The sequence below is a fragment of the Somniosus microcephalus genome, chromosome 15, assembly GCF_052327205.1.
Source record: "Somniosus microcephalus isolate GS21.2 chromosome 15, FLI_Smic_1.0, whole genome shotgun sequence".
NCBI classification, from domain to species: domain Eukaryota; kingdom Metazoa; phylum Chordata; class Chondrichthyes; order Squaliformes; family Somniosidae; genus Somniosus; species Somniosus microcephalus.
Genome location: NC_141001.1, coordinates 113,737,699 through 113,749,392, shown reverse-complemented (window position 1 = coordinate 113,749,392; position 11,694 = coordinate 113,737,699). Strand labels below are relative to the sequence as shown.

General features: G+C 49.9%; 1 protein-coding gene across 7 annotated transcripts in view; it reads left to right on the top strand.

The window, feature by feature from the left end:
* mapk8ip1b (mitogen-activated protein kinase 8 interacting protein 1b) overlaps positions 1–11,694 on the top strand; it is a 267,584-nt gene that overhangs the window by 187,922 nt on the left and 67,968 nt on the right. Inside the window, exon 1 of one of the 7 annotated variants that reach the window (XM_086008310.1) lies at positions 3,326–3,434. The exons of the other annotated variants lie outside the window; for them this stretch is intronic. The gene's annotated coding sequence lies outside the window, so the exon portion shown is untranslated. Of the gene's footprint in view, positions 1–3,325; positions 3,435–11,694 lie in introns of those variants that run through there. 7 annotated transcript variants of the gene reach the window in all.

The following is an 11,694-nucleotide window of genomic DNA, read 5'->3' as shown; positions in this document are numbered from 1 at the left end:
CTCTCTCCCCCCCAGTCGCTCTCTCCCCCCCCCAGTCGCTCTCTCTCCCCCCCCCCAGTCGCTCTCGCTCTCTCCCCCCCCCCCAGTCGCTCTCTCCCCCCCCAGTCGCTCTCTCCCCCCCCAGTCGCTCTCTCCCCCCCCAGTCGCTCTCTCCCCCCCCAGTCGCTCTCTCCCCCCCCAGTCGCTCTCTTCCCCCCCAGTCGCTCTCTCCCCCCCCAGTCGCTCTCTCCCCCCCCAGTCGCTCTCTCCCCCCCCAGTCGCTCTCTCCCCCCCCAGTCGCTCTCTCCCCCCATCTCTCTCCCTCTCTCTCTTCCAACAACAACATGCCCTCAAAAAACCCTCGGCACCGCCGGGCACTCCAGCTAGCTATATTATACTAGCAGGGGGGGGCCCGGCGTTGCCAGGGCAGTTTAGAGGGCGGCGCGGTTGACGGCCGGCCGCTGCCGCTCCCCCCGCTCTGTGTCTCGGGCCAAGCGGTTGTGAGGCCCGGCCCGAGTGACCCCCAACTCGCCTCCCGCTCCGGCGGGCCGACGCAGTCTCGGGACACGCGGTTGATGGCCGGCCGCTGTCGCTCCCCCCGCTTTGTGTGTCGGGCCGCGGGGTTGACGGCCGGCTGCTGATGGTCCCCCCGCTGTGTGTCTCGGGCCGAGCGGTTGTGAGGCCCGGCCCCGAGTGACCCCAACTCACCTGCCGCTCCGGCGGGCCGACACAGCTGCCCCGCTCGCTGTGGAGGAAAAGCAGTGGAAAAAATGGCGGCGAGGTTTCGGGAGGCTGCAGGATTAGGTCCCGCCCATGATGCACCGATTGGTCAACCATCAGGTCACTGAACTGTAGGATTGGTCAACCATCACGTCACTCAACGCTAATGAGCGGTAGGATTGGTCAACCGCTAATGATCGGATTTTTGAACGATTTTTGTATACTGTCCCGAACGGTTTTTGTCTGACCAAAAAGTAAAAATACCTATGACACTCCCCTGATCATTAGCTTTCCTTTGATATAACATATGTGTAGGTATGCTCTATAACTTTTGAGTGTATAGCGGACAGACGGATGGACCGTTTTATATATTATTAATTAATTAATATTAATACTAGCTGGAGTGCCCGGCGGTGCCGAGGCTTTTTTGAGGGCATGTTGTTGTTGGAAGAGAGAGAGAGCAACTGGGGGGGAAGAGAGAGAGCAACTGGGGGGGAGGGGGGAAGAGAGAGAGCGACTGGGGGGGAAGAGAGAGAGCAACTGGGGGGAAGAGAGAGAGCGACTGGGGGGAGGGGGGGGAAGAGAGAGAGCGACTGGGGGGGAAGAGAGAGAGAGCGACTGGGGGGGAAGAGAGAGAGAGACGGGGGGGAAGAGAGAGAGCGACGGGGGGGAAGAGAGAGAGAGAGAGACTGCTGGATTTAGTTCGTGATTAGCCTGGAGAGAGAGAGGGGGGGAAGGAGCGCCTGAGGGCTGGCCCGATGGACCCCTGCGAAGGAAGGAAGGAAGAAGGTAAGCTCTCCCTCCCTGTCCCACCCCCCTCACTCTTTCCCTCCACTCACCCTCTCTCTCTCTCCCTCCCCCGTCTCTCCCTGCTTTACTCTCCCTCCCTGTCCTCTCCCTCTCCTTACCCTCCCCTTCTTCTCACCCTCCCTCCCCCTCTCTCCTCTCCTCTCCTCTCCCTCCCTTCCCCCTCCTCTCCCCCTCCCCTCCCTCCCCCCTCTCCTCTCCCTCCCTTCCCCCCCCCTTCCCGCCCTCCCGAGCACCGGCCCCCCGCCCGAGCCGGCTTTAAGACCGCTGATTGTGGCAGGGGCTGCGCGCCGCGAGCACCGGCCCCCCGCGCCCTCCCGAGCACCGGCCCCCGCGACCTCCCGAGCACCCGGCCCCCCACCCGAGCCAGCTTCAAGACCGCCGATTGCGGCTGGGCCTGCACGGGGAAGAGAGAGAGAGAGACGCCGCCGCTCACCCTCTCCCCGCGCTCTGTGCCTCGGGCTTGTGTGTGTCGCCTGCTGCGCGCGCACCCTGTGCCTGTCCCCGTGTCCCTCGCGGCCGACGCCGTTGCCCCCGGGGTAACGTGACGGGGGAGACTGTGGGGGGGGGGGCGGGAGGAGCTTGCCACAAGTCAATTGCCTAGGTCGAGCATGGCTGGCAAACAGAGGCCCAGGCTTCAAGGCCTGAGGCCTGCAGGCATCAGACCTCGAGAAAAAATTGACATACTGGACTCATTTATTAAACACAAATAATATAATGAGCTCCTAATACCAAATTTGTGCTGGATAAAATCCCCTCCACATGTACAGAAAGTGGGGGGAAAAAAAATCAACTTAGGAATCAAGATGGCTGACACTCACCTCAGTTCAGAATGATTAGGCCCGCCCACACACGCACCGATTGGTCAACCGTCAGGTGACTGAACTGTAGGATTGGTCAATCGCCACGTCACTCGATTCTAGGATGGCCCGCCCACACGTGCAATGAACCCGCCCCCCGTGACGCAGCGATTGGTCGACCGTCGGGTCGCTCGACTGTACGATTGGTCAACCTTGACGTCACTCGATGCTAATGAGCGGATAATGAGCAGAATGTTGAACGTTTTTTGTATACCGTCGGCACAATTTTTGTCTGACCAAAAAGTAAATACGCTTATGACCATTCCGGAATCGTAAGCTTTCTTTTGATGTAACAGATGTGTAGGTACGCTCTATAACTTTTGAGTGTATAGAGGACAGACAGACAGACAGACAGACAGAAGAGCAATTTTTATATATATAGATAAGATAAGAAGATATATATATTAGAATAATATAATCATACACTAGTTCGGCCGCAGCTGGAGTATTGTGTCCAATTCTGGGCACCACACTTTAGGAAGGATGTGAAGGCTTTGGCGAGGGTGCAACAGAGATTTACTAGAATGGTTCCAGGGATGAGGGATTACAGTTACATGGATGGACTGGAGAAGCTGGGGTTGTTCTCCTTGGAGCAGAGAAGGCTAAGAGGAGATTTGATAGAGGTGTTTAAAATCATGAAGGGTTTAGATCGAGTAAATAAAGAGAAACTGTTTCCAATGGCTGAAGGGTCGATAACCAGAGGGCCCAGGTATAGGATGATTGGCAAAAGAACCAGAGGCGACATGAGCTTAAACAGATTATTCCCCCATTCGAAAGCTGTGGCTTCATGCTCGCTCACCCATCACCAATAAAAGATGGGCCAGTTCTATTTTACTGGAGACAGCGTTAGAAAGGGATGATCTAATCCAGTAATGGATGAGGTCATGATTTCGCCGGGGCATTGAGAGCTTAGCTCTGTGTGTGAGTGTGTGTGTGGCTGAGTGCAAGAGCTAAGCTGCATTGTCTCTGTCAGTCCCTGTTTACGACCCCTGCCTGCTGTGACAGATCAGAAGATGATCTTTTCATTGGGGAGTGAATTAAGGCTGCGATCTGGATCTTAGACTGAAGGTATGGGGTCATGGGCTTGTTCTGTGCAGTAGAATTGTACCGTTTAACGTTGGCCCCGATGTTAACGGGGAGGGTGCGGCGGGGAATGCAGAGATCCTGCCAGTCTTAACAGCAGTGAATTGTTTCATTGACCGGCTGCAGACTCCTGCCTGACAGCGGGGCAGACTAACAGCCTGGCCGGTGTGCGGGGGTGCGGGAGCGGGATGTTAAGTCAGGAGGCCGCGGCCAGGGTCCTGCGGGGTCGGTCCACAGAGTGGGGGTGGGGGTGGTGGGGGGGCAGAGGGGGGGAAAGCTCATGGCGATGATCTGGAGGGGACGGGGGAGGTGCTGTGAACAGAGCCGTGGTGGGGGGTGGGGGTGTCTGGTTGTGATGGAGGAACAGGGGACGGGGGGAGGCAAGAGGCGGGCTTGTCAGAAATTAGAGCCGGTGAGTCCGGTTTGAGCCCGGTGCCAGGCAGGCCCAAGGCTTCTTTGTGAGGCCCGGAGTACTCCTGGCCCACAAGAACACCTGAATAATTAATTTTAAACTTATCTTCTGGGCTTCTTCTGGCCCAGGACCTGGCTCCTGACAGGTTTTGGCTGACGGGGTGAGCCGACACTGCCCCTTCCCCGCTCTCTCCCCTCCTCCCCCGCTCTCCCCTCCTCCCTCGCTCTCCCCTGCTCTCCCCTCCTCCCCCGCTCTCCCCTCCTCCCCCGCGCTCTCCACCCTCCTCCCCCGCTCTCCCCTCCACCCCTGCTCCCTCCACCCCTGCTCCCTCCACCCCTGCTCCCTCCTGTCCCGCTCTCCCTCCTCCCTCCTCCCCCGCTCCCTCCTCCCTCCTCCTCTGCTCCATCCTTAGCAGAGAGGTCAATAGCCAGGGGGCATAGATTTAAAATAATTGGTAGAAGGATTAGAGGGGAATGGAGGAGAATTTCTTCACCCAGAGGGTGGTGAGGGTCTGGAACTCACTGCCTGAAAGGGTGGTAGAGGGAGAAACCCTCATCACATTTAAAAAGTACTTGGATATGCACTTGAAGTGCCGTAACCTGCAGGGCTACGGAGCAAGAGCTGGAAAGTGGGATTAGGCTGGAGAGCTCTTTTTCGGGCAGCACAGACACGATGGGCCGAATGGCCTCCTTCTGTGCTGTAAATTTCTATGAGCATTGCATTTACACGGCACCTGCAACTTGGTAAAACATCCCAAGGCGCTTCAAAGGAGCGATTATCAAATAAAATTTCACACCGAGCCACATGAGATATTAGGACAGGTGACCAAAAGCTTGGTCAAAGGTGTAGGTTTTAAGGAACGTCTTAAAGGAGGAGAGAGAGGCGGAGAGGTTTAGGGAGGGAATTCCAGAGCTTAGGGCCCGGGCAGCTGATGGGGAATGAGGAGAATTTTTTTTACGCAGCGACTTATGATCTGGAACTCGCTGCCTGAAAAGGCGGTGGAAGCAGATTCATTAGTGACTTTCAAAAGGGAATTGGATAAATACATGAAGATGGGAGAATGTGCTGGGCTCTGGGGAAAGAGGCAGGGGGGAGTGGGACTAATTGGAGAGCTCTTTCAAAGAGCCGGCACAGGCACGATGGGCCGAATGGCCTCCTTCTGCACTGTACGATTCTGTGATTCAATGACCTCACCCTGCGAAGCCAGGATAATCCTGCCATCCTGCTTTTTTTTAAATCCCCACATGAATGGCTCATTAAGTAGCCAAAGTCGATCCTTTGTTGACCTGCTGAGAGACATGGCTTGAAGTTGTGCTGGAAGAAAACTCTTCGAACTACCCACCGTCCTCTAGGGGAGGCCTAATTGGCAACCTCTCGGCCTCTGAAATTGCATTTGCTTTGAACGAACCAAAATAATCGCACCTGACAGCTGAAACGTTGGTGATCTTTTTTTTTTTTTTTTTTTTGTCTACTCCTCTCCTGGAAGCAGCGTTTTACAGGCACCATCTGCTGCCCGGCACAGCACCCAAGTGGCCAGTCTTCATGCCTCGATTGAGCAGGCCGGCAGCCTATCAGACTCTGATATGGGGAGGGGGGAGGGCAACTCTCCCAGTCAAGCATGATCCAACACGGAAGTCGAGCAAGGCCCTTGGATAAAACTCAGGAGCAGGACTCCCAGCTGATTTCCCCCCCCACCCCCGACACCCAGCTCCTTAACCCTGGGAACCTCGAGGTCAATTGTAATGGGCACCACTGCTGCTGATTGAGATCCTTCACAGGGTGGTGCTGGTGGGGGATTAAGCACTTGAATTTCCCTGTACAAATCTGGCCAGTTCCAATGCGGTGTTTTAGCATTCACGACCTGACATGAATCAGTCATTCATGAAAGAAAGACTAATGAAATAATACTGAGTGGCCTCTTATGTTCATTAATAAATAGACATTCTTATTATGAACACAGCTAGCTTTTGCTAGTTACTTTATTGAGCACATGTGGACTGGTACAGTATCTGTAGAGGCTTCCATCTTGACTGTTGCCTTGTGGGTAGCCTAGTGCCTCATGGGTAATGTAGTCTTAATATACATACAGCTGGGTAGTGTAGTCTTATATACATACAGCTATATACAGCTCTACGGCTCCACCTAGTGTCCACTATAGAATGACATGTTATTGATCATTACATCTCCCTTTCTTTGAAGTTTAACAAAATCAATATCAATCAACTTTCAAGAAAACAATAAAGATAATATCAGTAACACTTTTTTGTTAGTGCTCTATAAACATAAACATTTTCAAACAGTCAACACATTTTCAAAGCTTTACATTGTACTCAAAGATTAAGTCTATCAGGCTCTTTTACTTCACGTGTGGATCTTCTCAACACGGGTAAGTCTGATGTGTCTTCATGAGATTGTTCTGGCGGTGAATGACACGATGCAGTTGCGGCATTGTCATCAATCTGGTCTTGAATAGTCTCTTGTGTTTTTAGGAGGGAACGGCAGTTCCTCCTGAGAATCTGTCCTTCCTCAGTTCTAACCGTGTATGACCTTGGTCCTACTTCCTCAAGAACTGTAGCTTTCCTGTTCCATGCATCTGGATCCTCAATCCTGACAACACCATCCCTTGTCAATGGTTTTAGAGTTTTGGATGACTTGTCATAGTATGATTTCTGTTTCAGCTTTAACAGTTGAAGTCTCTGTCTCAGTTCCTCACTTTGCTGTTCTTTTGCACAGCAGGGTAGCGTGGTGCGCAACTTGCGACCCATTAGTAGTTCAGCAGGTGAAGAACCACAGTCTAAAGGTGAGGCTCGGTAGCTCAGCAGGGCGAGATAAGGATCAGACTTGCTTTCTGTCGCTTTCTTCAGTAGCTGCTTGAGAACTTGAACACCTTTCTCTGCCTTACCATTTGACTGAGCATACAAAGGACTGGATGTGATGTGCTGAAAGTCATAATGTGCTGCAAACTGTTGCCACTCCTTACAGTTGAAGCACGGACCATTGTCGCTAACGGCAATTCTGGGAATTCCATGTCTGGCGAAGATGGATTTCACATGCATTATGACACTGCTTGCTGTGGTGTTTGAGAGCAGCGCCATCTCAGGATAGTTAGAATAGTAGTCAATCACTATTAGATAGTCTTTACCATTTAAATGAAAAAGGTCCATACCAACCTTTTGCCATGCTGCTGTTGGTATGTCAGCTACTATCATTGGTTCCTTTGCTTGTTTGTTTTGGTGTTTCTGACATGTCTCACATTTGCCTATCATGTTCTCAATGTCCTTATTTATGCCAGGCCAATAAACAGTGTCTCTTGCTCTCCTTTTGCATTTTTCAATTCCGAGGTGTCCCTCATGAATCCTTTTGAGCATGTCTTGACATAGAGCCTGTGCAATGACTATTCTGTTCTGTTTTAGTAATAGTCCACTTGCGACACTCAATTCTGACCTTATGTGAAAATATTTTGGACAGGAACCTTTTGGCCAACCATGATGAATGTTCTCTATTACTGTTTGTAATACTATATCTTTTACTGTTTCTTCTGCTATTTGCTTTGATTTTGTGTCTGACATGGGCAGCGCAGCAGTGACCATACTCACATGAACATCCACGTCTTCTTCAGTAGAGCTCACATGACTCATTGTGGGTGCTCGGGATAGTGCATCTGCTAACACTATGTATTTGCCTGGTGTGTAGATCAGTTCAAAGTCATATCTTTGCAGCTTCATCATGAGTCGTTGAATCCTTGGAGACATCTCATTCAGGTTTTTTTTTATGATGGCAACCAGAGGGCTGTGGTCTGTCTCAACTGTGAAGGTGGGAAGTCCATATATGTAGCCATGAAACTTTTCTAGTCCAACTACCAAGCCTAGACATTCCTTTTCAATCTGGGCGTATCGACACTCCGTATCAGTCATAGACCTGGAGGCATAGGCAACAGGCTTCCAATCTTCACCCTCTGCTTGTAGCAAGACCGCACCTAGGCCATCTTTTGATGCATCCGTTGACACTTTGATTCTTTTTGTTGGGTCAAAGAAGGTGAGTACAGGTGTGGTTGTCAGCACTGTTTTGAGGTTTATCCACTCTTGTTCATGTCTTTCTGTCCATGCGAACTCATTTGTTTTATGTAGCAGGTCTCGCAGACAGGCTGTCTTGGCTGACAAGTTAGGAATGAACTTTCCAATTAGGTTTATCATCCCCATGATGCGTAGCACTCCTTTTTTGTCAGTGGGTCGGGGCATTTTGAGTATGGCGTTTACTTTTTCCATATCTGGCTCTATTCCTTTACCAGATAGATTATCTCCTAGGAAAGTGACTTCCTGGATGCCAAACTGACACTTGGCTTTGTTGAGCTTCAGTCCATTCCGGCGTATGCTCTGTAGCACTTTAGTCAGTCTCTCATTGTGTTCTTTCATTGTGGAGCCCCAGATGATGATGTCATCAACATAGACCCGAACTCCTTCCAGACCTTCAATTATGTGTTCCATCGCTCTATGAAAGATTTCAGATGCAGATATTATCCCGAAAGGCATTCTGAGGAAACAATACCTGCCAAATGGTGTGTTGAAGGTACAGTATTTGGTGCTCTCTTCATCCAGTTTTAGTTGCCAAAATCCTTGTGAGGCATCGAGCTTTGTAAAGTATCTGGCACCTGACATTTCACTGGTGATTTCTTCTCGCTTGGGAATCTGGTAGTGTTCACATTTTATGTTTGCATTTAAGTCCTTTGGATCCATGCATATTCTTAGATCATTGTTCTTTTTCTTTACACATACCATGGAGTTAACCCAGTCTGTTGGCTCTTCGACTTTCCTGATGACTCCTAGTGTGGTCATTCTGTCCAGTTCATTCTTGAGCCTGTAACGCAGGGGTGCTGGAACTCTTCGTGGAGCATGTACCACTGGCTGAGCATCCTGCTTTAGCTGGATCTTGTAAGTGAATGGTAGCACTCCAAATCCTTTGAACACATCCTGGAAATTATTCACTACAGAATCCACCGAGTCATCTGGTCTGCTTATGGCACAGTTTATACGGTAGACTCTTTTGACGAGTTCTAAGTCCTCACAAGCTTTGTCACCCAGTAGTGAATCAAGCCTTTCAGCCACAACAGAAAACATGAGATGATGCACTTTGTCTTTGACTGTCACTTTAAGTCTGCATACACCTAAGCTATCTATTTTCTGTCCATTATAGTCCTTCAGTAGTACTGACTTTTTCTGTATTTTGGGCTTTTCTTTCATATTGTTAATGTCACTCATACTGATTAAGTTTGCTTTTGCCCCAGTGTCTAGTTTCAAGGTAACTAATGCTCCATTTACCTGCAGTGGGATCATCCATTTGTCCTCTTTTACTGCATTAACTTTATGTTCAGCATTGTCCATTTCTGAGGGCTGCACATTTTCTGTATCCTTTTTGATATTGTCACATGACACCATTCCTACAAAAATTGTCTCACTTAAATCAGTGTCCTCAATTACATTAACTCGTTGCCCTTTCTTAGTTTGTACTTTTGAAAAGCATTGTTTGGCAAAGTGATTCTTTCCTTTACACTTTGTGCCCATTTTTCCAAACGCTGGGCATTGTCTTAACTGGTGTTTGTAACCACAGCGTTTACAATTAAAAATTTCATCCTCCGATTGCTTTTCATTTCTGTTCTGCCCATGTTTCTTCCCCTTATAGGACACAGCACCAACAGCAGCATTATCACTCGTTACAATCGCATCATTATTGATTTCACTGAAAGTCTGCGCGTGCTTTCGAGCTAGCTCGCTGGCTTGGCATATTTTCACCACATTTTCCAAATTTAGTTCGGTTTCTCTCAACAGACGTTCCCTGACTTTTTTATCATGAATACCAAACACAATCTGGTCACGAATCATGGATGCTTTGAGCTCAGAGAAATTACATGTCTGTGCTTTCAGTTTCAGCTCAGTTATAAAGCTATCAGAAGTCTCATTTTGCTGCTGTGTCCGAGAACAGAACATATATCTTTCATATGTCTCATTCTTTTTGGGAGAGCAATGTGCATCAATTTTTTTTAGCACACCTTTTAATTTTTCTCTGTTCTCCACTGGATTAAATACAAATGTATTAAGTACCTCTGTCACCTGTGGGCCTGCAACCGTAAGCAGCAATGCTATTTTACTTGCGTCTGGCTTCGTACCGAATCCGATGGCTGCAATGTAGAGTTCGAATTGTTGTTTAAAAATCCGCCAATTGTAGTCGACATTTCCCTCGAGATTCAAACGCTCTGGTGGCTTCAAATTCTCCATTTTGCTTTTCACAATTTTCAGCAGATCTTCACCACTCCTGGTACCATCTTATGTTCATTAATAAATAAACATTCTTATTATGAACACAGCTAGCTTTTGCTAGTTACTTTATTGAGCACATGCGGACTGGTACAGTATCTGTAGAGGCTTCCATCTTGACTGTTGCCTTGTGGGTAGCCTAGTGCCTCATGCGTAATGTAGTCTTAATATATATATATATACAGCTGGGTAGTGTAGTCTTATATACAGCTCTACGGCTCCACCTAGTGTCCACTATAGAATGACATGTTATTGATCATTACATGGCCTACGGGTGGCGCTGTCCAGGGAGAGTATAAATACTCGGGCACAGGCCCAGCTTGCGCAGGACATTCTTAACAGGATCTAGTGAAGGACACAACTAGATCTCCATGTTGTAAAACAGTTGATCAAAGTTTTGTTTAACGCTTAGACCAAGTGCCTAGTAGTTTCTTACGTCACGACCTATCTTATCTTATTTAACCAGCTCTTTCACTCTCTCTATCTCGCCTTCAGTTACACACAGGGGTCCGCTGCGTGTGATTTAAAAATAGCCCACTGAAATCATTCCATTGAGTTGATCACACTTTAAAAAAAAAAAGTAAGCACTTGCTAAGCAACCCGAAAGCCACAGTGGTTAATTAGTCTGCCTTGTAATTAATTCCATACTTTTAAAAATATAGGCCTAAAAATTCGGTTGCAACTAGCGCCCGGGCGTGGCGCCACCAACGCTTCCCGTGAAATTCAGCGGGAGTTTAGCAGCGGCGGTAACCGTTGGCGCCCTGTGGCGCTGTGCCACCGGCAATGACATCATCGGCGTGCGCAGCGTCCCGTTCGCGCCCTGGCCGGGATCTTCGGTAGCGTCCCCTGACTTACCGCTGGACACTGTCCGACGGGGTCAGGGGGTTCCTACCTGCGGCCGGAGTGGCGCAAATTAAAGGGGAGGTGCCGGGCGGCCATTTTTGTGGCTGGCCGCCTGCCAGCACCTGCCTCCTCTGCAGTCCCCCACCCCGCAGAGTGCCGGCTGCGCTCCGTGAGCCTGGCACTTCTCTTGAGTGCCGGGCTCTTTTGCCGGCACTCCGCTCCCTGGTGGCCCAGCTGGGCCCCGGGTCGCGCTGCGCTAGGCCCCGCCCCTTTAAAAAGGGGAGGAAGGCCTGCAGTACCGCGGCATGATATTCACTCACAGCGCCCCAAGCGGGAGGCGGGGCGCTTCCAGTAGCACCCCGCCTCCCTCCTGGGGTGCTACCGGTGGATTTCAGCTGTGGGGTGGGTGCTAATTTTTTCGGGTGGCTAGAAGTTGCGTCCCGGCAATGTTAGTGCCCCAAAGCGGGTGCGACTCAATTTCCCCCCCCCCCCATAATATTCTGAAGAGAGTTAATGCAAATTTTAATTGGCGCCAGAGAGAGTAAAGCAACTGGGATTTATCTAAAAAAAGAAATCAAACAACTGATTGACTTATTGAGCTAGAAGGTGGATTATATCTATAGAAAATCAGTAACCCAGAACATAAGATATTGGCCCAAAATTTGCAGTCAGAGTCTACCCG